Source organism: Castanea sativa, chromosome 4, assembly GCF_040712315.1.
Source record: "Castanea sativa cultivar Marrone di Chiusa Pesio chromosome 4, ASM4071231v1".
In the NCBI taxonomy this organism is placed as follows: Eukaryota; Viridiplantae; Streptophyta; class Magnoliopsida; order Fagales; family Fagaceae; genus Castanea; species Castanea sativa.
In genome coordinates, this window is record NC_134016.1 from 27,760,604 (window position 1) to 27,784,454 (window position 23,851).

The 23,851-nt window shown below is 43.2% G+C and overlaps 1 long non-coding RNA gene across 1 annotated transcript; it reads left to right on the forward strand.

Annotated features, from left to right (window-relative positions):
* The first annotated feature begins 11,184 nt into the window (after positions 1-11,184).
* LOC142632060 (uncharacterized) lies at positions 11,185-23,153 on the forward strand. Its single transcript, XR_012843720.1, has 3 exons — positions 11,185-11,324; positions 11,416-11,445; positions 23,080-23,153. It is a non-coding gene; the product is annotated as an uncharacterized LOC142632060 (long non-coding RNA).
* The last annotated feature ends 698 nt before the right edge of the window (positions 23,154-23,851 follow it).

Consider the following 23,851-nt stretch of genomic DNA (forward strand, 5'->3'; position numbering starts at 1 on the left):
CAACAAGATCGTCAAAATCTTCTATCGTCCTCGCGTACTCAATGGCCACTTCAACACGCTGCTTATATCTACTCTTAAGCTTTGGCCGTCTCCTAACTATACACGAAATGGCAGACAGAAAAAGTTACTAGCAACGAAATATGATCAAAGGAAAAAGATATAAAACAGGATGAAAATATTGACGAAAGACTGGCAGAAAGACGACGCACCTACACTTGGGGTTCCCCACCGACGGAGCAACCTAGGGACGTCTCCCCACACTCGCTAGAAGGGGTTTCCCACTCATCCCCAGAGACAAAAAAGAATCAAGACTTCCAATACCAGAACGACGAGGGTAAGTCCTTGACGATCCTAGCCTCCTTGACCCAAGGCACTAGCTCGTAGTACCCGTACTCCTTGGATTCTTTCAAATGATACAAGTAGACAAGTTCGTCCACCCTAATCATATCTCTGTCGGTTGCAGCCAGCCATATCTCCATAACCACTATTCTCCAGGAGTTGGGCATAAGCTGCCTAGAAGCAATTTGGAAATGGTTCAAGAGCTCCATGATAAAAGGATGAACCGGGAACCTAATCCCACTCAGGAAGGCAGCCTTGTAGAAGCATACCTACCCAGGCAAGAAGTGGCAAGCCTGTTTCTCCTCATGAGGAAGACGAACCCTAACCCTATCAGAAAATTGGAACCTACCCCTAAATCTGGAAAGTGTATCACTGTCTAAACCACATACCTCCACAAGGGCATGGAAAGCCCTAACCTCACGAGGGATGGAGACAGCGGTATCTCCCTCCACGGGATCGATGCTAGATGACAACTTGGTCTCAAACTCACTTGACCTCACCTCAAACATCACCCCCCACTCGCTCACTAAACCCTCAAACTAGTCAATTGATTGACAAAGCAAGGGAAGCAGATCAACACAATGCCTAAACTATTACCCTAAAAAACAAAGTTCTCAACCAAAGGGAGAAAGGCACGGGAAGCACTTAAAGAAGCCCCCAAATGCGCAAAAAAGAAAGAGATTGGGGGGCAAGATACCCTAACCTCAGAGCTACTAACCATGAAAACTAGACAACGGAGAAGGAGAGAAAAATCCTAAAAATAAAAGAAAAAAGAGAGAGAGCAAAAATTAGAAATTAAGCACTATTTACCCATGCCATAGAGAAACAAAGGACAAGGAAAGAAAGGAAACATACCTCAAAAGGAAGCTTCAACCACAGAATGCAACGGCTCAAAGAAAATTGCAAAGGAGGGTGGGAGGAGAAGAAACACAGAGAAATAATTGAGAGTTGGAGAAAGTGAAGGGGAAAGTGAAATGAAGGGAAGTTTAAAAACAAAAGCACAGAAAACTAAAATTCAACGGGAAAACCAAGAGTCACCCAATTGGGGCATTAACTGCATTGGTCAGAACGTGCCACGTGGCCACGATGCGTGTGGCGCCGCCACTACGCATTAAATGTGGAACAAAACTCCAAGAGCCACATCTGGTCAGAAAATCATTCATCTTCCGATGGTCGTCCTGACACACCAAGACGACCACAGAACTGGGGGGGCAGCTAATGGGACTAACGAAACCACTTTCCTTGGACGACCTCATGAAACACTTTCGTCCACTCATAAAGCAGCATGGACGAGGGCAGACAAGTCATTTATAAGAAGATTCAATGCCCCAGACAGTTACTAACTAGCTATCAGACCATTGGAGCCTCATCAAGACCAACATTAATAAGCACTAAGGCATTATAAGAAGAGTATTAAAACCACAATCAAAGCCACAACGGTTAAAAACCATGAAGCTATATATACACACTCATTAGAGGCACAAAAGGTACTGAATTCTTACCCAAAGAAATACTTTTTCGCTTCTCATTTTCTCTCAAAAGATTTCTACATACTAACTTTGGCATTGGAGACATTGTGGCAAGCGCCACACCGGTGACCATCTCAAGAAAGCCTTAGTCCCATTTTGCAGGAGCAATGACAAGGGTCCAGCACCATCTGGACGAACCCACTTGACTGACGATCTAGATATCATAAAATAGCATTTGAATGAACAATTTATTCATCCTTTTCTTTGGTTTGCTGTCAAGTGTGTCCAGTGATTCAGACCAATCAACCCTCGGCTTGACTTGTGGCTCTTCTATGTTTGCTTGTGATCTCTACAAACTTGGTTCTCTCTAAGTGGTTGCAATCAATTACGATCCACAATAATTATCTTTTACGAATCGTCGAAAACTCTCAACGAGCAATCCATCACTCTCTTGCGCTCTACAAACGAACTTGTGGAGAAAGAATTCATTTTGGAAGTCCATCCACCTAGCTGACTTCCAAAACGATGCATTTTTCCACAGGTTCGTCCGTAGAGTGCAAGAGAGTGATGGATTGCTCATTGAGAGTTTTCGATGATTCATAAAAAATAACCATGGAGTTTACTTGATAGCAACCACTTGGAGAAAACCCAGTTTGTAGATACCACAATCCAAGCAAATGTAGAAGACCCACACCTCAAGTAGAGGGTTGATTAGTACCTGGCACAATTGACAGTAAACCAAAGAACAAGATGAATAAAGGCCTGTTTGGTAGAGGAGTTTAAGTAATGTTGTTTGTAGTTTTTTGAAATACGTGTAGATGGAAAAATGTGTGAAAATGTGTATAATGTTGTTTAAAATGTGAAAATGTGTGTTAGAACTAAGCTATTAAACAGGGCCAATTGTTAGTTCAATGCTCACATTCAAGCACCTAAACATTGTACATCGTAAGAGTATTGAAAGTGTTATTTGTGCATGTAAAAGAAATTAAAGACATGTGGAAGTTTGCATGCTGTCTACTTTAAGTGTGAAGATCATGTGTGGTCGTGGCTTATTATCCAATAAATGTAGCATTCGAGTTCAAAACTACAAAGAAGCCACCATGCTTCTCCACGTAAGGTTAAAGCTTCAGGACGTGTTTAATATGGTATAAGTTATCACATGCAAAACAATAAAAACCATAAAAGTGGGGTCTACTCCCTAGTAGAAGTAAAATCAAAGGTCAAACCACCAAGTGAAACACACATAACTAGTACATGTTTGTTGCTTTTGGGAGCGTCAAGGAAAGCATGATAATTTTATAGTCACTAAAATGAGGAAAATACTAGTGCTACAAACTTTTTTATAAATTATTAATGTAATAAGTGGTTACTAGTAAGTAAAAAAAATTATGTGAATGCTGGGTCTATGTGCGAACCAATAGGAACTTGCTATCAAAACAGTTTGTAAAAATATTGTAAAAAAGTTTGTGAGCATAGTATTACTCTTAAAGGAATCAATGATATTGTATAAGGGAAAAAATGTAATTTTATAAAACGAAATTGCTAAAATTAGTATACACACACACACACACACACACATATATATATATATAACAATAATAATTTTTAAAAAAAAAAATTAGGAGGGGCCATTGCCCCTTTAGTCCAAAGCTAGCTACGTCCTTGTAGACAAAGCTCACACACTGATGGTCGCAAGACGAAGGCAGTGGGAACTATAAGTGAACACAAGATGAAGGCAATGGGAACGATACGCTGACAAAGCTCTCACATTGATGGCTGTAAGACGAAGGCAATGGGAAGGATGCGCAAACGCAACTCTCACTCTAATGGCTGGAAGACGAAGGCGGTGGGAAGGATGTACACACAAAATAATCATACAGCCACAAAATAGTGTAACAAATTATAAATTTATATTGATTTGTATATATGTGAGCACAATTCTCTGCGTGAGTTTTTATAATGAAATAATACAATGAACTCCTTTGATTCGATCTCCAAGAAACTTATGATCTAAAGGGGCTATAAAGCTTGATCTTGAATTGTGCCTTGATGTCTCCAAGTTGGATGTGTGATTGAATGTATTTGATTTAAAGTCACGGCTGTTGGCTTAATCTTGAACTAAATTGAAGGAAAATCCTCATTTTGATTTGAAGAAGTAAAAATGAGCATTGATTTTGAGAGAGCAAGAGTGCTCTTTTGGACTTAGAGATGACTCTTTATTTTGGCAAACTATATGTAGGGTTTTTCTCTCTAGGTTCTTGTTTTTCTTTTTCTCATATGAAAAGCCTCTATTTATTGGCAACTCAATACCATTTGATTTGGAATTTTCTCTCAGTATTTATTGAAAATTAATTGCAAAATTTGAATTTTTTAAATTTGAATTTGAATTTGAATTTAATTTGTTCTTTCATTTATCATTTAATAAGAAATTTTCATGTGATTTTTTTTTTTCAGACATTGCCACATGGATTTCTTCATTTGATGTTGCCATGTGGCTTGGACGCATGTCATTTCTATGCGAGTAATAGTAACTCAAAGACTTGACATGTGACTTGATTTCATTTGCTGATTATCCATTGTTGAAAAGTCATCAAATGCAAATTAATTTGATGACAAACATTTGATCATGATCAATCAAGCAGCTATAAATACATCATAAAATCTTGATATCTACAATATGTTAATAAAAATCTTGATATCTACAATATCTACAATGGTATGTATAAAATGTAAATTGTCCATGTTTTTTTTAAAAAAAAATTATTGTGAAGCACTTTTTTTTTACGATTCATTTATTCTAGATTTTTTGAATAACTCATTTGGATGAATATTTATGATATAGTCCCACATCTATATATATATATATATATATATATATATATATATATATATATATATATATATGTGTAACCGAAGCTCTGCTTGCTCCACATTTTTTCATGTCAATATAATATTTAAGAAGAAAAAAACATAAACCCAAAAAAAAAAAAAAAATTTTAAACCTAAAAAAAAAAAAAAAACATAAACGCAGCTTTTCTAAAACCCTAACCCGATATATAGAGGGCGTTTGGATTGGCGTCCACATCCACGTCTGAGTTTAGTTTTTTTTTTTTCACGCGCGTCTGTCACTGTTCATTGGCCATGAACAGTGATTTTAGGCCAATGAACAGTAATTTTTGGCATGAACAGTGTTTTTTACACATTTAATTTTCTGACAATAGGCATTATGGGACTGAACAAAGGACTAGGCATCATAGAGTTCAATAGTGGCCATCTTGAAGAAGGTGTGACGGCAAGTGGGAAAGGAAAACCAAGACAAAAGTGGGTCCAAAAGTGGGTCCCCCGAAATTTTTTTTTTTGTTGTTGTATGTATCTTACTTTAATCATCTCTTCCTTGGAACCATTCTTTATCAATGTCCGCATCTGGATCATGGTTATGGTAATAAGGATCATCGAAGTCGAAAGGACTGGGCATTTCCCAATGGTGTTGATGGGGCCATTGCTGTCGACAAACATCTGGGTCCACTGGCACAATGTCCGGAAGGATTCCTTGATTGAGGGATTCTGTCATTGTGAGTGAATAGTGACAAGATATCCAAGATACGTCTGTGTATCTGTGAATAGTTCCGTCGGCATTTGTTACCCAATGTACTTCTGGAGGGTGGACAATTCCTTCTGCTTGAACATTATTTTTGGAGTTCAGCTTAGCTACTAGACACGCTGAATTGATTTTGTGACCAAACCGAGGGTGATCTGTTTTGTGATACTTGAACCATTGACCATCATGAGCATCATTTTTCAAAATTTCATGCCAAAATTTGTTAAAATAATGATTTTCATGAGGAAAAGTGTATAAGTAGAATCGTGGCTCAAAATGAATGCACAAGTAGTACTCATTGAGTAAGTACCACATGTAAAGGTAATGTGCCACATTTCAATATGTTATCCAAAATGCAAATGGGGTTTTCCATGGTTGTTCAATATCTGGGAAAATGGCAAGGAAATGACTTTGGTGTTGTTTAAGGTAATCATGGAGGACTCGAATGATTCTTTTGGATCTGGCTTGAAGGGTCAGGGTTTTTATTTGGTCTTTTATGTCTGGGGGAAGGGTTTCTATCATGTTCATGATATCATCAGAGGATGAAAGGTTAGAGGATGAAGAAGGGCCTGAGGATGATGATGGATCTGTTATTGGATATACACATAAGGGTGGAGGAATTATTGTGGTATGGAGGACTGGAGGCTTTCTGGAAAGGTAATCAGTGATAAGGTTATCTGTACTTTTGATGTGCTTGACTTGGAAGGACCATTGTGAAAACCAATTTGACCATCTGAGTAACTGGGGATGGGGGAGCATTTTTCTTTTGAACTGGAGCATTTTTGGGAAGGAAGACATATCCATTTCTACAAGAAAATTGTGACCAAGGAGGTGAAACTGGAACTTTTCAATACCATGTTTAACTGCCAGAATTTCTTTGAAAGTGGAATGATAATGGAGTTCTGAAGGCTTGAATGCACCGCTTTTGTATCCGCAAATGTTTCTTTTTCCATCAATTTCTTCAAAGAGAGCTGCTGCCCAATACTCATTACTTGCATCTGTTTGTAGAATTCTTTTTTCTGTTCCTAGAATTTGCAAAGGAGGAAGTTTTTCTGCCAATTTCTTCAATTGTTGGACTGCTTCTGTATGAATTGAATTCCATGCTGGAGGAGATTTTTTCAACAACTTGGACAAACAATCTCTGTGTCTGGAAATTTTTGGAATAAAATCTGACATGTGGTTAACAATTCCAAGAAACTGTTGGATCTGTTTGGTGCTGGTGAGTGTATCTGAAAATTCACTGAGAGAGACCGCTATGTGAGGCTGCAGAGTGTACTTTCCATTTGAAATGTTTACTCTCAAGAAATCAATAGAGGATACTCCTATGACCATCTTCTTTTTTGAAAGCATTATCCCCTGAGCTTTTACTAAATTGTAAAATTCAGTAAGCAACTTTTCATGGGATTCTGCATCTTTTGAGAATAGGAGGATATCATCTACATAGATTAATGCATTTGACAACAGTAGTTGAAACAGAGTTACCATTGCTTTCTGGAACTGGGATGGAGCATTTTTTAGGCCGAAAGGCATTACCGTCCATTGATAATGGTGGTCTGGAATGCAAAATGCTGTCTTGTATCTTTCTTCTGGATGGATTCCTAATTGCCAAAATCCTGCTCTGAGATCAAACTTTGAAAATACTTTGGCATTGGAAAGATGCTGGAAAAGAGCACTTTTGTTTGGTAGTGGAAACTTGTCATTAGCAAGGAAATGATTAAGATCTTGGTAATTGATTACCAATCTGAGTTTTTCTCGGACTTGTTCTGCATGCTTGTTAACATAGAAGGCTTCACATGCCCATGGAGAAGTTGTGGGTTCAATGAGGTTTTCTGAAAGAAGGGTAGCTAACTCCTGCTTAGCTAGGGATAAGTGTTCTGGGTTCATACCTCTATAACTAACTTTTGTAGGGTTAACATCTTCATTCTTTTTGAATGGAAGGGTTATGAAAAAGGCTGGGTTTTTCCACAGAGGATTTGGGTTTTTGAGGAGGAATTTTGAGTGGGTGGCTGCACAACATTCATTGATAATCTGGGCTTTCAAGGAGTCAAAAGGGTTTATTGAGAGCAAATGTGGTACCTGGGTCCATGTGAGAAGGTGTTGTTTATGCAAGAGGTCTTTTGAGGACCATATAAGGTTGGGTATTTGGTGAAGGAGGTCAAATCCTATGAGGAGGTCTTTGCCTGTGAGGGGGAATCCAAGGACTTGGTGTTTAATGGTAAGGGTTGGGAATATTCTAATGTGAATAGGTTTGCTTTTCTGGGTGATCAAGAATGTTTCTCCATTGGCTGCTCTGAACATCTGATGATGGGGTAATCAAAAATCTTCTAGTAAAATTTTAGGGTGAAGGATTGTTGCTGCTGCTCCTGTATCAAACAAAGCTATTACTGGGATGGGTCTGGAATAGGTATCAAGGAGGATGTGGACTTGTGCTATTGGTGTGGGGCCAATTATTGGGGTTATAAGAGGCTGAGATGTGTATATGGTTTGGATTTCTAGGTCTGAATCATCTGTAATGCTTGAATCTGATTCATCTTCTGAGGTTGAATAAGCCATGACTACCAAGGCTTGGGGAGAATAATCATCATCAAGGGAAAAGAGTGATTCAACATCTGAAAATGGAGTATCATCTGCATGAATCTGGGCTTGCTATAAAAGCTTTGCTGCTTTTTCTCTTTTTGGACAATTTTTTGCAAAATGACCGGGCTTTCTACATACAAAACAAACTTTTGAAGTTTTGCCTTTGAACTGCTTTCTTCTGAGAAACTTCCATTTCTTTTTCCTGAAAAATTTCTTCTTTGGATGAGAATGTTTCTTCTTCCAAGAGTACTTCTTGTAATGATCTCTTTTTTTTGTTGGATAAGAACAGGTTTTATCATAACACTTGATCTGCAAATCTTTCCTTTGGCAATTGTCTTTAAGCTTGCTGTGGATCTTGTCAATCTCTGAAAGAAACTTTCTTTGATTGCAAAGTTTTTCCAAAGCAATAAGGACATGCTGATAAATCTCACCTAAAGAGGCTTGCTGCAAGGTGATTTTTTGAAGATTCATCATACGAAGAGTCTCATCACCAAGTGGTTCTGGGAATGAGTTCAAGAAGGTGTGCTTGGAATTCACATCATCCATGCCATTAAAGGCGTAGTATCTGCTAGACATTTTGTCAAAATGTTTTTCCAAATCTTTTCTTTCAAAAGAACAGCATTTCATCAATAAGAATTCATCTCTGGCTACTTCAGTGTAATGGGCTAATGAACCAAGAAATTCATTATGGAGGATCGTGAAAAATCCTCAAGTGTGTTACTCTGGGCTGCTTGTCTTTGCCTGTATTCTCCAAGGTTAATCCACCATTGTCTTAGTCTGCCTGTAAGTCTTGCTACAAATTTGGCAATAATCTGGGCAACTGTATTGTTTGGGGCTTGAAGTTCTGCTGTACACCATGAATACATGTTGAAAATCTCATCATGCCATTTTGAAGGAGGACTGTTATCAAGGGTGAACAAGTGCTTTGAATCTGTGGTTGATGAGTAGGTTAATCTTGTATGGCGATCAGGGATGACAGGTGGTATAGGAAATATTGGTGGTGGAGGTGGAGGTTGTTTAGGGCGAAGGACATCATCTTCTTCTTCTACTACTTTTGGCTCAGTCATGAAGACTTCATCTAGGTCAAGGCCAAATAAATCTAAATCTATGTCATCAATGACTGGAAGAAGAAAGGGTTCTGTTGGTTCCTGAAGAGTTAAAGTTCTGAGAAATGATGATATCGGGTTCAGAGGATCAGAATTTATGGCCAACATGTTCATATCTGGGGGTCTGGAGGAAGCACCAATAGTTGGATCTGGTGGTTGGTATAAGGGTTCTTTGTCTTTTTTGATGGGAGGAGGTTCCTTTTGTGGTTTAGCTTGAGGTTCTGGTCTGGGTTGAGATTCTAGTTGAGGTGGTGGTGTTGGGTTTGTTGTGTTGGAAAAAATTCCACATGGTTTGAAAGGATTTTGGGCTGGATGTGTCATGTTTAGTGGTTGGAGGTTTTGGTATGGAGAAACTGGGGAAAATGGTGAGGGTACTGGTATGGACAGATCTTTATACAGTGATTGACGAGGTTGGTATGGCATGTAGACTTGCATTGGAAGTGCTTGGGTAGCTGCCTTTTGTGAGTTCTCCAAAGACTGGAGTTGCATCAATAACTGCTTTTTTTCTTTTTCTTTTTGCCCGATGAGTGGAAAGGAGACAGCCAAATCTTTTACTATGGAGGCAATTGTTTCCAATTCTTGTTCAACTGACTGTATTTTCTTCTTCAAATCTTCAATGAGAGAATTTGAGGATGAGAAGGTATGACTTACTGCTTCAATCAACTTTTGTTGATTGTCAAGGATCTTCGAAAGGACTTGGTTCTGTGCTACAGCATTTTCTGCCTGCCAATTGAGGGCTGCTTCAGCTGATGAGACCTGTTTTTTGCTTCCATCTGGATTGGTTCCAACAGGGTTTTTGATTTTCCAAACATGTTTAACATTGGCTTGTGGGTGGTCAAAACTTTCTAAAGGAGGAAAATTTTGTGAGTATGAGGGTGATGCATGGTAAAACATATAACAAGGTAAGGGCTTTTGTGTGTGGGTTTGACTGGGAGGTTTGGGTTGACATTTTTGTACTTGGGGAAGGACTTTCTGGTAATATGGGATTAAATGTGGTTTCTGGTTTTGTTGGTTTGGATGATGACTTTCTTTGCATGGGGAAAGGGATGGAGGTTTTTGTTTTTTGGATCTGGGATAGAAGACATAGTAGTCAAACTTTCCTGAAGGTTCTCCAAGGAGGTCAACTTCTGGGTCTCCTGCTTCATATCTTTCTTTAAGAAGCTGCTGTGAAGACTTTTTCTTTCTTCTTTTCTGATCTTCTTCAAATACTTCTTCTTCTCGACATTCTGCACAATCACAAACATCCCACCATATGTGTCCAATGGATGATTTTCCTTCATAGACAGGTTTTCCATCTTCTCTAAATGCTTTAATCTGAAGACCATCAAGACCTTCATATGAAACTGGTTGGATCATAGCTGTAGGAAAGACCGTGACTTCTTCTTTTTCTAGTGTGGCTGTCATAAACCTCACTTCAACATCACCGTTCTAGTTTCTGATGAAGAAAGGAGTGTTGGACTGGATTGGCTGAAATGCCTGATGAAGAGTCTCATATTTTGTGATCCATGATTCTGGAAAGAGTTTTTTCATCTGATCTTTGTTCAACTGTCTTGGAACAAATGTGCACATAGGCGTCATGCCTGGATCAACTTGAATCAAAAGAGCATCATTGGACTGGGCTATCTTTGGTATAGGTATGTCAAAAGCATGGTTTTGGAGTCTGTAGGCAAGCTAATAGTGAAGTGTAGCTGCAAAAGTATCATGCACTTGAGAAACTCCTGTAATCTGGACTTGGACTTTAAGAGCATCACAAACGTGAGGGTCTTTGAGAGACATGTTGAAATTGGGGAAAAGGGTGACAAAAACTGTTCCCGCATTAAGTGTGGTTTGGACAGTTCCTATAACCGCATTGTGGTATTCCAAAAATCTAGAATCAAGAAGAGCAATTCTAGAAGCTATAGGGAGCTCCTTCTACCAACTCCCTCAACCCAAAGCTCCTCCTCTACCAGCTCCCCCATTGTTCAGACCCACGGCAAAGACCACTTCTCCTTCCTCCAAAATGCAGACCACCAACCACCGTAGAGATCTCCTTCCTCAGACCCACGACAGAGCATCCAAAGAATCAAAACCCACCATTCCCACAAACCAACATATATCTCCTTCCTCAGACCCACAGCTAAGACCACTACCGCAAGCCACAAACCACCCAAATGCAAACGCCGTCCCATTTGCCTTTGATCTCATCCAGCTCATCGAAACCGACCTAGCCAACCCAGTTGGTGATGCAATTTATAGGTTTCATTCTTAATTTTTGTTCTTCGATTCACTTTTATTTAGATTTAATATTCCTGATTAATTTCTGCTTTTTTGTTGCCTTTCTCTTTAGTCTTTTCCTCCATTCGAATCAAGCTTAAAGGTATGGTATACGTTTGCCTCTGTACTAAATTTCTGAATTTTTTTTAGTACATCTATTTGTCTATGTACATCTAATTTTTCTAATATTGTAGTGTTCTCTTTACATTTAAAGAACTCATGAAACTCAATTTGAATTGTAACTTATCATGTATAAATAATTTTAAAAAAAAATTTTAATATAGTTAATTTTTTGGTTTCAATTTCTTCTAACTCTCTCAGTCTAGTCTCTACGCTTTGCTTTGTAGTCAGTAGACTCAAGTTACAAAGAACACGTCATATTGAATTATATGTTCTCTCTCTCTCTCTCTCTCTCTCTCTCTCTCTCTCTCTCTCTCTCTTTTTCTGTGTTCTCTAAAAATCAGTTTCAGATGATATACAGAGATGGAGAATTTGTTTAAATCTTCTTTAAAAAGTTATGTTTGCAAAACATTCATATATGATAGTGACGTTATTATAAGCGGACGGCACATTAAGAAGCTGATGGGAATACCCAACCCGTCAGCCAATCTCATTAGGATGCCGCCTTTTCTGGCATTCAGGGCTATATCCCTTACGTAGCGACAATAAGATGACGGATCACGTGGACGAGACAGGGCTGACGACCTTGGCTGTAAGGTCCTTGGCTGACGTCCTTGGCTGACGGATCACGTTGATGTACATAAGCTGACGACAGTGTAGGAGGTACACATGGGCTGACGACCTTGGCAGACGAAAGCTGAAGGAGTAATCCAACTCTCATTTTTAACCTATCTTGACTTCTGCTTATGTGAATATAAGGAAAGTTCTTGCGCTACACGTTCGACTTTAGTCAAGAAGATTCCTATAAGGAAAGGGCTCAATACAATAGGCAAAGATCCGCGAATTGCTCTTCTAAAAGGAAAGTACTTCCTCGCCAAGGCGTTTATTTCGGCTCTACACCACTATATAAACCCCAAAAACCCTCATGACAAAAGGTACGCACTATTACCTCAACTCTGGCACTCTAGGGTTGTTTTAAAGATCCTAACTTGATCGTCGGAGGGTCTTTGGCCGGCACCACACCGGTGCTCTCTGTCGATCACCTACTTTCTCTTCGCAGGTGTTGCTTCAATCGGAGGAGTACTCGCAGCTCACTGGTGATTTCTTCGGCATCATCAGTTGGCGCCGTCTGTGGGAAAGAACAAGAGAGACATTCAGCCTTGCTCTGTTCCTGAGACAAAGAGTTGTATGGTACTCACTCGATCGATGGCAACAATCAACAACCAAGGCGACGAACCGCATGCTACAGCGCTAGAAAGACAAGTTCAGACGCTGGCTGCTGCCGTCGAGCGCCTTACTAAACAGAATCACGACTTAGAAGAACAACTACGGCAGGTGACCGCGCACCAAAGTGCACCAGGGGAGGACCAGGAAGTAGCAAGCCCGGAAGGGAGGAATGCCGTCAGGCCTGAAGGTAGCACCGCACCAACAAGGCTGGAGCGGCCAGAGACAAACCCGCCATCTGCCTCGGACTCCCTACCACCTCATATCGCGGCCGAGATGCAGGAGATGAGGGAACGCATGGATGTGATGATGAACGCCCTTAGAGGACGGGTGTCCAGCAACCTGGACGACCTAGTCCATAGAACAGATTCACCTTTCACAGCGTTGGTGAATTCATGCCCCGTTCCTCCAAAGTTTCGCATGCCCCATGTGGAAAACTACGACGGATCCAAAGACCCGTTGGACCACCTGGAGTCTTTTAGAACCCTAATGCATCTTCAGGGTGTACCGGACGAAATCATGTGCAGGGCTTTTCTTACCACCTTGAAGGGGCCTCGCGAGGGATTGGTACACTGTGCCGACGCCTAATTCTATCGGCACCTTTAAGGAACTGGGCGCACAGTTCGTGTCTCACTTTATTGGAAGTCATCGGCACAAGAGGTCTATTGCGTGTATACTGGGCATTAAGCAGCGAGAAGACGAGACGTTAAGGTCCTATATAGCCCGCTTTAACAAGGAATCCCTCTCAATAGACGATGCGGATGACAAGATACTGGTGGCAGCATTCACGAACGGGCTACAAGAGGGTAAGTTCTTGTTCTCTCTATGCAAGAATGACCCAAAGACTATGTCCGATGTATACTACAGGGCGACGAAGTATATGAACGCGGAGGATGCCTTGCTGGCCAGAGACGACCATAAACCCAGAAAAAGGGAGAGACAGGAAGATACGAAACCCGACAATGGACGAAAAAGGGGGAGAACCAAAGAGGGACGAGATGATCGACGACCCAAGCCGCCTACAGGAAGGTACACGAGCTTCACTCCCCTGAATGCGCCCATTGACCAGGTGTTGATGCAGATTAAAGACGAGGAAACTTTGGCCTTTCCTGGAAAACTGAAAGGGGATCCCAACAGGAGACCAAGGGATAAGTACTGCCGATTTCACCAAGACCACGGCCATGACACCGCCGATTGCTACGACCTGAAACAGCAAATAGAAGCTCTCATTAGGCGAGAGAGGTTACAGAGGTTCGTCAACAAAGAAAGGGCGGACCCGCCACAAAATCAAGCCCCTCGGCGAGATAATAATCGCCCTAGGCAACCTGTAGGAGACATAAGGATGATTGTAGGAGGCACCACGAGGGTCAGATCTTCCAAGAAAGCCCGAAAGACATACATCAGAACGGTCCAGAACGTCCAGTCGGCAAGTCCTGCGCTTGGATGGTCACGGATTGGAAATCCCCCCATTGAATTCTCGGAAGCGGACGCCCAGCGCCTTCACCATCCCCACGACGACGCTTTGGTCGTCACCATACGGGCAGGGGATTACAACATACACCGAGTTCTCGTGGACAACGGTAGCTCAGCAGACATCCTCTACTATCCCGCTTTCCAACAGATGCAAATTGAAAGGGAGCGACTAATTCCGGTTAATGCCCCACTCATTGGCTTTGGAGGGGCGAGGGTACATCCACTTGGCACCGTCACTTTAGCGGTAACCGTTGGAGACTACCCACAGCAAGTCACCCGGAACATAACATTCCTGGTAGTCGATTGCTCGTCGGCTTACAATGCCATCATAGGGCGTCCAACCCTCAACTCATGGAAAGCCGTAACCTCGACATACCATTTAATGATAAAATTCCCTACTGATCATGGAATTGGAGAATTGAGGGGAAATCAGGTATCCGCACGAGAATGTTACGTGGCCATGATGGAGATGGACAGTCACATTCAAGCCATGAACATAGAAGAACGTCGGGTGGCGACAGAACCCGTCGAGAGGCTCGAAGACGTACATCTCGACGAAGCCCACCCAGAGCGAACGACAAAAGTCGGAACCCTGGCCGACCCAGCGGTACGTCAGAAACTCGCAACTTTTTTGAAAGAAAACAAAGATGTATTCGCATGGAGCCACGAAGACATGCCGGGAATCGACCCGTCGGTCATGGTGCACAGGTTGAACGTGTCGCCATCTTTTCCGCCCGTCCGACAGAAGAAAAGAACCTTTGCCCAAGAAAGAGACCAAGCAATAGCAGAAGAAGTCCGCAAACTGCAAGAAGCGGGATTTATCAGGGAAATGTATTACCCCGATTGGTTGGCAAACGTGGTAATGGTCAAAAAGAACAACGGGAAATGGAGAATGTGCGTCGACTTCACGGACTTAAACAAAGCATGCCCCAAAGATAGCTACCCCCTCCCGCGAGTCGACGTCCTGGTGGATTCTACAGCCAAACATCAGTTGCTAAGCTTCATGGATGCATTCTCCGGGTATAACCAGATCCGAATGGATGAGGCTGATCAAGAGAAGACTTCGTTTGTAACAAGTCAAGGCCTTTTTTGCTACAAGGTCATGCCCTTTGGCCTGAAAAACGCTGGCGCAACCTATCAGAGGCTCATGAACAAGATGTTTGCACGACAGATTGGAAGGAACGTCCAGGTGTATGTCGACGACATGCTGGTCAAAAGCCAAGAGGAAGAAGCTCATCTGGAGGATCTTAAGGAAACATTTGATACTCTTCGCTCCTACAACATGAAACTCAACCCAAGCAAGTGTGCCTTTGGAGTGACGGCAGGAAAATTCTTAGGGTACATGGTATCCCAAAGAGGGATTGAGGCCAACCCAGACAAGATTCAGGCCATTATGGGGATGGCCCCTCCTAAAAATATTAAGGAAGTACAAAGCCTCAACGGTAGGGTCGCCGCGCTTAGCAGATTTGTGTCGAAGGCTGCAGATAGATGTCTACCCTTTTTCCGAACATTGAAAAAATCCTTTGAATGGACTGCCGAGTGTCAACAAGCGTTCGAAGATTTAAAGGCCTACATCTCTTCCCCGCCATTGCTAAGCCCCTCGCAACCAGGAGAAGAACTGTTCCTCTATCTGGCCGTTTCCCCAGCAGCCGTCAGCGCGGCCTTAATTAGAGAAGACGATAAGGTCCAACGACCTGTGTACTATGCGAGCAAGGCATTGCACGGTGCAGAAGAGAGATATCCCCCCATGGAGAAACTTGCCTTCGCTTTGGTTACAGCGGCCCGTAAGCTCAAACCATATTTTCAAGCCCATACAATAGTCGTCCTAACTGACAAACCTTTGCGGCGAGCAATGGGCAGCCCTGCGGCTGCCGGACGGATGGCGTTGTGGTCCGTAGAACTAAGTGAATTTGATATACAATATCGCCCCCGCGTCGCCATCAAGGGACAAGCGGTGGCCGACTTCATTGCTGAGTTCACCAGCGCGCAAGGCGAAGAGGAAAAGATTCCCCAATGGGGCATTTTCACTGACGGGTCATCCAACAAGAAGGCTGGCGGGGTAGGGGTCGTGCTCAACTCTCCGGAAGGCGACGAGCTCAAATGTATGATTCGCCTCGATTTTCCTACAACCAACAATGAAGCTGAGTATGAAGCCCTGATAGCAGGTCTAGACCTTGCTCAAGTTGTAGGGGCCACGAACGTGGTTGTTCATTGCGACTCCCAAGTCGTCACAAGCCAGGTAAACGGCGAGTACGAGTGCAAGGGTGAAAGAATGAAGAGGTACTGGGAACAAGCAAAAAAGAGGATGGACGGGCTGCAAGCCAAGATAGTCCAAATTCCAAGAGGAGAAAACGAACATGCCGACCGACTTTCCAAAGCCGCATCTGCGGAAACTATGACCCCCATCGACAAGGTACTTTCTTTCATTCAACTCTCACCATTAATTGACGTTGTCTGCATACAGGAAATTGGTTCCGAAATCAGTTGGACCACGCCCTTGATCTCCTACCTAAAAGATGGCACGTTGCCTGATGAAAAGGAGGCTGCCAAGAAGCTGAAGGTCCGGTCTGCACGATTTGTCTTGATAAAGGACGTTCTCTACAAAAGGGGCTTTTCTCGACCATACCTAAGGTGCGTAGGCCCCGAAGAAGCAGACTATGTTATGAGAGAAGTACACGAGGGGATATGCGGCAACCATTCCGGGTCACGGTCATTGGTACAAAAGTTGATTCGGGCCGGATACTATTGGCCAACAATGCAAAACGACGCCCAGGTTTATGTAAGAGCTTGCGACAAGTGTCAAAGGTTCAGCAACATCATTCGGCAACCGGCGGAAGAATTGACCCCCATAACTGCCACGTGGCCATTCGCCCAATGGGGGTTGGACATCATGGGGCCATTCCCGATGGCAGCAAGGCAGCTGAAGTTCCTCATCGTCGGCATCGATTACTTCACCAAATGGGTTGAAGCTGAAGCCCTAGCCACAATTACTGAAAAGAACATAAGGGGTTTTGTATGGAGAAACATTGTGTGCAGGTATGGAATTCCAAGAGTCTTAATCTCGGACAACGGTAAACAATTTGACAACGACTCTTTTTGAGCCTTCTGTTCAGAGTTAGGAATCAAGAACCATTATTCCTCCCCAGCCCATCCTCAGGCAAACGGACAAGTAGAAGTCACCAACCGATCCTTGCTTCGAATCATCAAGACTCGGCTCGAGGGGGCAAAGGGCGTATGGCCTGAGATGCTACCCAGCGTGTTGTGGGCATATAGAACAACAGTGCGAACCCCTACAGGAGAAACCCCTTTCCAGCTGACATACGGAAATGAAGCAGTCATTCCAGTCGAGATAGGACTCACAAGTTATAGGGTGGCCAATCACGACGAGGGAAGAAATGATCAAGAGCTTCGTTTACAACTGGATCTAATTGACGAAGTAAGGGCGGTGGCTGAGCAGAGACTCGCGCGATACCAGGACCTCGTAAGCAAGCACTACAACTCCCGAGTCAAGCACCGAGACTTCAAAGTCGGAGACCTTGTTTTAAGGAAAGTAATGGGCACAGCCAGAGATCCCACACAAGGAAAGCTCGGCCCGAACTGGGAAGGACCCTACAAGATCATATCATGGCGAAGAAAGGGCACCTATCACCTAGAGACTCTCGACGGGCAGAAGCTGCGACACCCATGGAACGCGGAGCACCTCAGAAAATACTACCAGTAGAAGAAAGCAAGCAGAACGTTACTCCTCGTTGACAGTTTAGGATCCTTAATTATTTGTCTTAGCTTATTCTTGTCTACAGTTTATTTTAAGTCCAAAGGGCTGAAAACTTATCTTTCCTATTTTCGAACAAAATTTTACTTATGCATTCATCATAATAAGAGGAGGTTCATTCAGAAACGACTAACGAATTTTTTATGTCTTGAAGAAAACAACAGGTCCTCTACTTCCAAGTCCACAAAGTGGACGACCTGCTTATAAGTCCACAAAGTGGACGGCCTACATCCAAGTCCACAAAGTGGACGACCTGCTTATAAGTCCACAAAGTGGACGGCCTACGCCCAAGTCCACAAAGTGGACGACCTGCTTATAAGTCCACAAAGTGGACGGCCTACGCCCAAGTCCACAAAGTGGACGACTTGCTTATAAGTCCACAAAGTGGACGGCCTACATCTAAGTCCACAAAGTGGACGGCCTACATCCAAGTCCACAAAGTGGACGACCTGCTTATAAGTCCACAAAGTGGACGGCCTACGCCCAAGTCCACAAAGTGGACGACCTGCTTATAAGTCCACAAAGTGGACGGCCTACGCCCAAGTCCACAAAGTGGACGACCTGCTTATAAGTCCACAAAGTGGACGGCCTACATCCAAGTCCACAAAGTGGACGGCGTCACAAATAAGTCCACAAAGTGGACAACCTTACACCTAAAATCCACAAAGTGGACGATCCCAATCTAAGGACAACAAGGTGGACGACCTCGTTACTAGAAGGCCTTACCACCAAACGCATAAGATGTACAAGGGCAATAAAATGCTGATATGTTCCCTCTTGAGCTCGTCACCTTGCCATGATGCAACAAGGTGACGGTGTTATGTTCATAGTGACGGTGTTCTGCTCGAAGTGACGGCCTAATAACGGTGTTATGTTCAAAGTTAGCTGACGGCATTGTTCGTAGAAATAATGGGCATGTTGCCAAATGGATACGCCAAGCTAGATTAGCTGAAAGAAAAAGGTGACGCCGTTAAGAAACTAAGGCATACAATTAAGTTGTCCAACGACGTCGCCCATGAAACTGACGGAATGATAAAAAACGACCCTGAGTTTTTATGGAAAAGAAGCTGACGCCGTCATCAGTTCAAAAAATTGAATTGAAAGAAAATAATCCCGTCACCCCTAAGCTGATGAAGCACATAAATAACAATTCTGAATTGCAATAAAAAAACACACACATACTTGAAGCATAAAATGACATTAAGATTAAAGTAAGCAATGTCTTTACAAAGGCCCAGAAAAATGGGCGTCAAGTACTATTCCGTCTACACTTCTCAAAAAAAAAAAAAAAAAGAAGAAAACTTTAAGTTCATAGGGGAGCGTCAGTGTCCTCCATCGTCTTCAGCAGTAAAAGGCTGGGCACAGGAGAGGGAAGGGCTGACGGCATTTGGGTCGCCGTTGCGAGGATTTGGAGTCAGAGTGACGGAGTTATCCGCAGCTGGCTGGGCTAGGACGACGCTGTTGTCTCTCTGGTTATTGTCGTCAGCTTCTTCATGAACGGCGTCCCCTGCAGGGGTTGACGGGATGGACTCGTCCATTGAAATCCTTGACAAATCCAAGTCAGGATAGGCAGATTTCACTTGCTTCAAGCAGTCCTCGAACCCGTCCCCGTAGTAGGCAGCGCAAGCGTCTATAAAGGCTGACGACTCCTTAAACTCCGCCACAGCGTCATTCCTAGCCGTCTCCACTTGGACTAGGATGGACCTCAACTCCTTCTCCACCGACACCTTGGCTTCCGTCTCCAGCTCCCGTCGACGGGTTTCCTCCGTCAGCTTTTCCTTGTAGTCCCTCAACTCCGTGCCCAAGATTTTGTTCGCCTCCTTGAACTGCGCCTGACCGTCAGCTAGGTACTTGACGCGCTCGTTCAGACGGGTGATCACCCCTTCCTTGGCAGAGCACCTGCTTGACAGTGCCTTCATGCGAACCATAGCCTGAAAGAAAAAGGGGGCAGGACAACGTCAGGGCATAAAAAGTTGGACGGGCATCAAAATAGAAAGCGAGACTCACCCTGGTAAGGTCAAAAAGGCCTGACGCCTTTATCTCGTCAATGGTCTGCTCGGCACAAAGGTCCATTTCCTCATCCTTCAAAATGGACTCCGTCACCTCTACAGCGTAATCTTTGTGGGTCAGAAGGCGACGAGCAGACCCCTGGGAGATAGGGCCTGACGAGGTCATGGGCCCCTTACCTGCCCCATGAACGGGCCTGGGAGGCGACGGCCTTCGTGAAGACTTGTCCCCAGGGGTTGGGGCGGCTTTCTTCCCTTGACGGTCTTCCCTACCGTCAGGTTTCCTCTTGGCCGCGACCTTCCCGACGGGCCTGTGGGTTGACGGTGGGGTTGACTCGTCCCCAACCTTCTCCTGCTGTCTCTTCTTGGCCGCAGCAGCAGCTCGAATCCATTGTTTAGCTGACTCCATTTCTGCGAAGAATAAGGGTTAGAAAGAGACAACGTCAGGATAAAGGCAAGAAGTCAAAAAGCACTTACGACGACGTGAATAAGCGTTCAATTTGCAAGCTTCCTCCGTCGGTTCAGGACCTCCACAATATAAGTGAAGAGTATCTAACGTGATTAGATCCCGACACTTCCTCTCGTCCAATGGAATGGCCGTCACTCGACGAATGAAATCCTCCTGCTCCTCGGTAATATGTGGACGATTATTAGCTGCAATGAAAAGTGACGGGTTAGGATAGCAAAAGAGTAGACGAGGCGAGAAGAGCCGACGGGGTTAACCTGAATCTCTAACGTAAGCCCATGTGTTATCAAAACCACTGGGCATTGACTCCCACTCCTCTTGACGGCATACCCAATTTGTCCCTTCTACAAAAAAGTATTTGCCCTTCCACTTCCTATTTGAGTCGGGCATATCTGACACTAACTTCAACTCCTTATCCCTCACTGCAAAATGATATACTCCTTTTGACGAGGAAATGTGCTGAGGACGGTAACACCAAAAGAACTCGTCCAAGGTCAGCTGACGGTTCCCACCACTTAGACTACCCCACAAGATCTCGGCACCAATGAAGGTTCGCCAAGCATTGGGGGCAATCTGGCTGACGGAAATCCCGAGGAAGTTAGCCAGTTGACGGTGTAATGCCGTCAGCGGCAACCTTAGTCCTGCCGCGAACATGGCATCCTACATGCCGACGTCCGCGGTTCGTCCTGAGTAGCACCTCTCACCCTCCTCAGGCAGACGGATGGGAATGTCGTCTGGTATTTGGTAACGGGACCGCAAACTTTTGAAAACGTTCTCCGACATCGTCGGGAGAAAATTGTTGACGGACCACTCGGGGGGTAAGATGAAGGGACGGTCATCACCAGAGGATCCCGAGGTGCTCACTGAGGCTTCCTCGTCACCGTCACTTTCATCCCCGTCACTTATATTTTCCCTTCCACGAACCCCTTGGTCTTCGTCGGCTACCCCTTCTTCATCACCGTACACCTCACTTCCTCTAGAACTCTCTACGTCACCGTCAGAAGGAGTTGACGATTCTCTTTCTGACGACCAGGATAGGCCCTCCGCGGGCTCACGACCTGATGGGAAAACTTCGTCGTAACCCGCTCCGTCGCGGATTGACGATGGATCACTCGGCGTCTCCCTAGACATCTGACTACCTACAAACGACGGGTTTTTCTAAGATCCTAGGTAGACGACTTCGCTAAAGGGCGTCACTAGAAAAAGTAAAAAAGTAAAGGAAAACTTACGTGGACGGTCTCGAGAAGGTGACGGTTGCACGATCGACGGTGTGATAAAATTGGCAGTGACGGATTCTTTCTCTCAAGATGAACAAGGCGAAAAAAGTGGGAAAAAGGTAAACAGTGAGGTATATATAGGAGAGAGGAGGCGCGAAAGACGAAGCGACACACTCGTCCAGACGCGGAGCCAATCAGTCTATGACATGTGTCCCACCATTTAATGAACGTGGCACGAATCACCATGCAAACACCATTTCCCCGGTAACACCAACTCCATGACCCGTCGCCTATAGCTGACGGGATAATGGAGTGGGGGGCAGCTGATAGTGACGTTATTATAAGCGGACGGCACATTAAGAAGCTGACGGGAATACCCAACCCGTCAGCCAATCTCATTAGGATGCCGCCTTTTCTGGCATTCAGGGCTATATCCCTTACGTAGCGACAATAAGATGACGGATCACGTGGACGAGACAGGGCTGACGACCTTGGCTGTAAGGTCCTTGGCTGACGTCCTTGGCTGACGGATCACGTTGATGTACATAAGCTGACGACAGTGTAGGAGGTACACATGGGCTGACGACCTTGGCAGACGAAAGCTGAAGGAGTAATCCAACTCTCATTTTTAGCCTATCTTGACTTCTGCTTATGTGAATATAAGGAAAGTTCTTGCGCTACACGTTCGACTTTAGTCAAGAAGATTCCTATAAGGAAAGAGCTCAATACAATAGGCAAAGATCTGCGAATTGCTCTTCTAAAAGGAAAGTACTTCCTCGCCAAGGCGTTTATTTCGGCTCTACACCACTATATAAACCCCAAAAACCCTCATGACAAAAGGTACGCACTATTACCTCAACTCTGGCACTCTAGGGTTGTTTTAAAGATCCTAACTTGATCGTCGGAGGGTCTTTGGCCGGCACCACACCGGTGCTCTCTGTCGATCACCTACTTTCTCTTCGCAGGTGTTGCTTCAATCGGAGGAGTACTCGCAGCTCACTGGTGATTTCTTCGGCATCATCAATATACATCTTAGAAAGAATAAATTTGCTAAAATCTATGGGTATTCTTCATTTTGATAGTCTGGGTTTGATTAAGATTTTATTGGGTGATTTGAGTGGTGCCAATGATTTTTTTTTCAAGAAATACTATTTTACTACAGCTGAGAAAATTATCATTTACCAATTCTTGGTTCAGTTAATAGAACGTAATTGTAACTTGTGAGTATTTAAAATTCATATTTTTGCATTAGATTCGGGTTTAGTTTGATTATGGATTTTTCACCCAAAAGAAGCAGATTTAAATGTTGTCTTCCTGAACATATATATCCAATATAAACAATGAAAATATGCAATACACTAAACTCAAGTAATTTATCTGGGTAGTTATTTACCCCGTAAAAAATCAAAATTTGATGATTTTTGATATGCATTCATTCATCTTATGCATTTAATTGTAGGAAAAGGAAACTGGGTAGCTGATTATTTCAAGAAACAATAAAGGATCCTTGAAGGTTGTTTGGGTATGCTCTCTTCTAATCACACAGCAAATATATGGTTTCTGTTTTAAATCAATATTCTGTTTTTTTATAGTTTGATTGAAGGAACATGAGAGAGTTTGAACGTTAATGTTGATTATAATTTCTCTGTACTGATTCTGATGTTGGGTTTCTCCCAATTATGAATATTCATTGGTTAGAAAAGTAAGTGAACATGAGCGGAAACACATTTGGCATATATCACTAAATTAGTTATATCAGTTTTGCAGATGGAGGATCTTGATCCAGTTAATGTAGTGCACAGTAGCTCAAAAAGCAGTTTATAAATGGAGGATCTTAATTTATTTCATTTTAGGTTCTTTACACCCAACTAAAAAGCTATGAATGTTTTTTTGCAGAAAAAATACAGCTTCATGGTTTATGTTTTGACTGTTTTAAGTTCAGACTTAGAATAGTTTGTATTTCTTAGGTTTCTTTTAGTTTGGATTTTTAAGCATGGATTGAGGTTGCAAATTCTTTTTAGTTTGAATGCTTTATGGTAATTATCTCTTACTAAAACACTTCTCTCTAATAAAGAATAAGATATTAGGGGTGAGAAAATTGGATGGGGTAGATTTTTTGTAGGCCACGTGACCCAAGTTTTTGGAGATTGTAGAAGTATAAGAGTGTTTAAATTGATTGGGAGACCATATGCAATTAAGAGCATGATTTATATCAATAGGCTACCTATTTA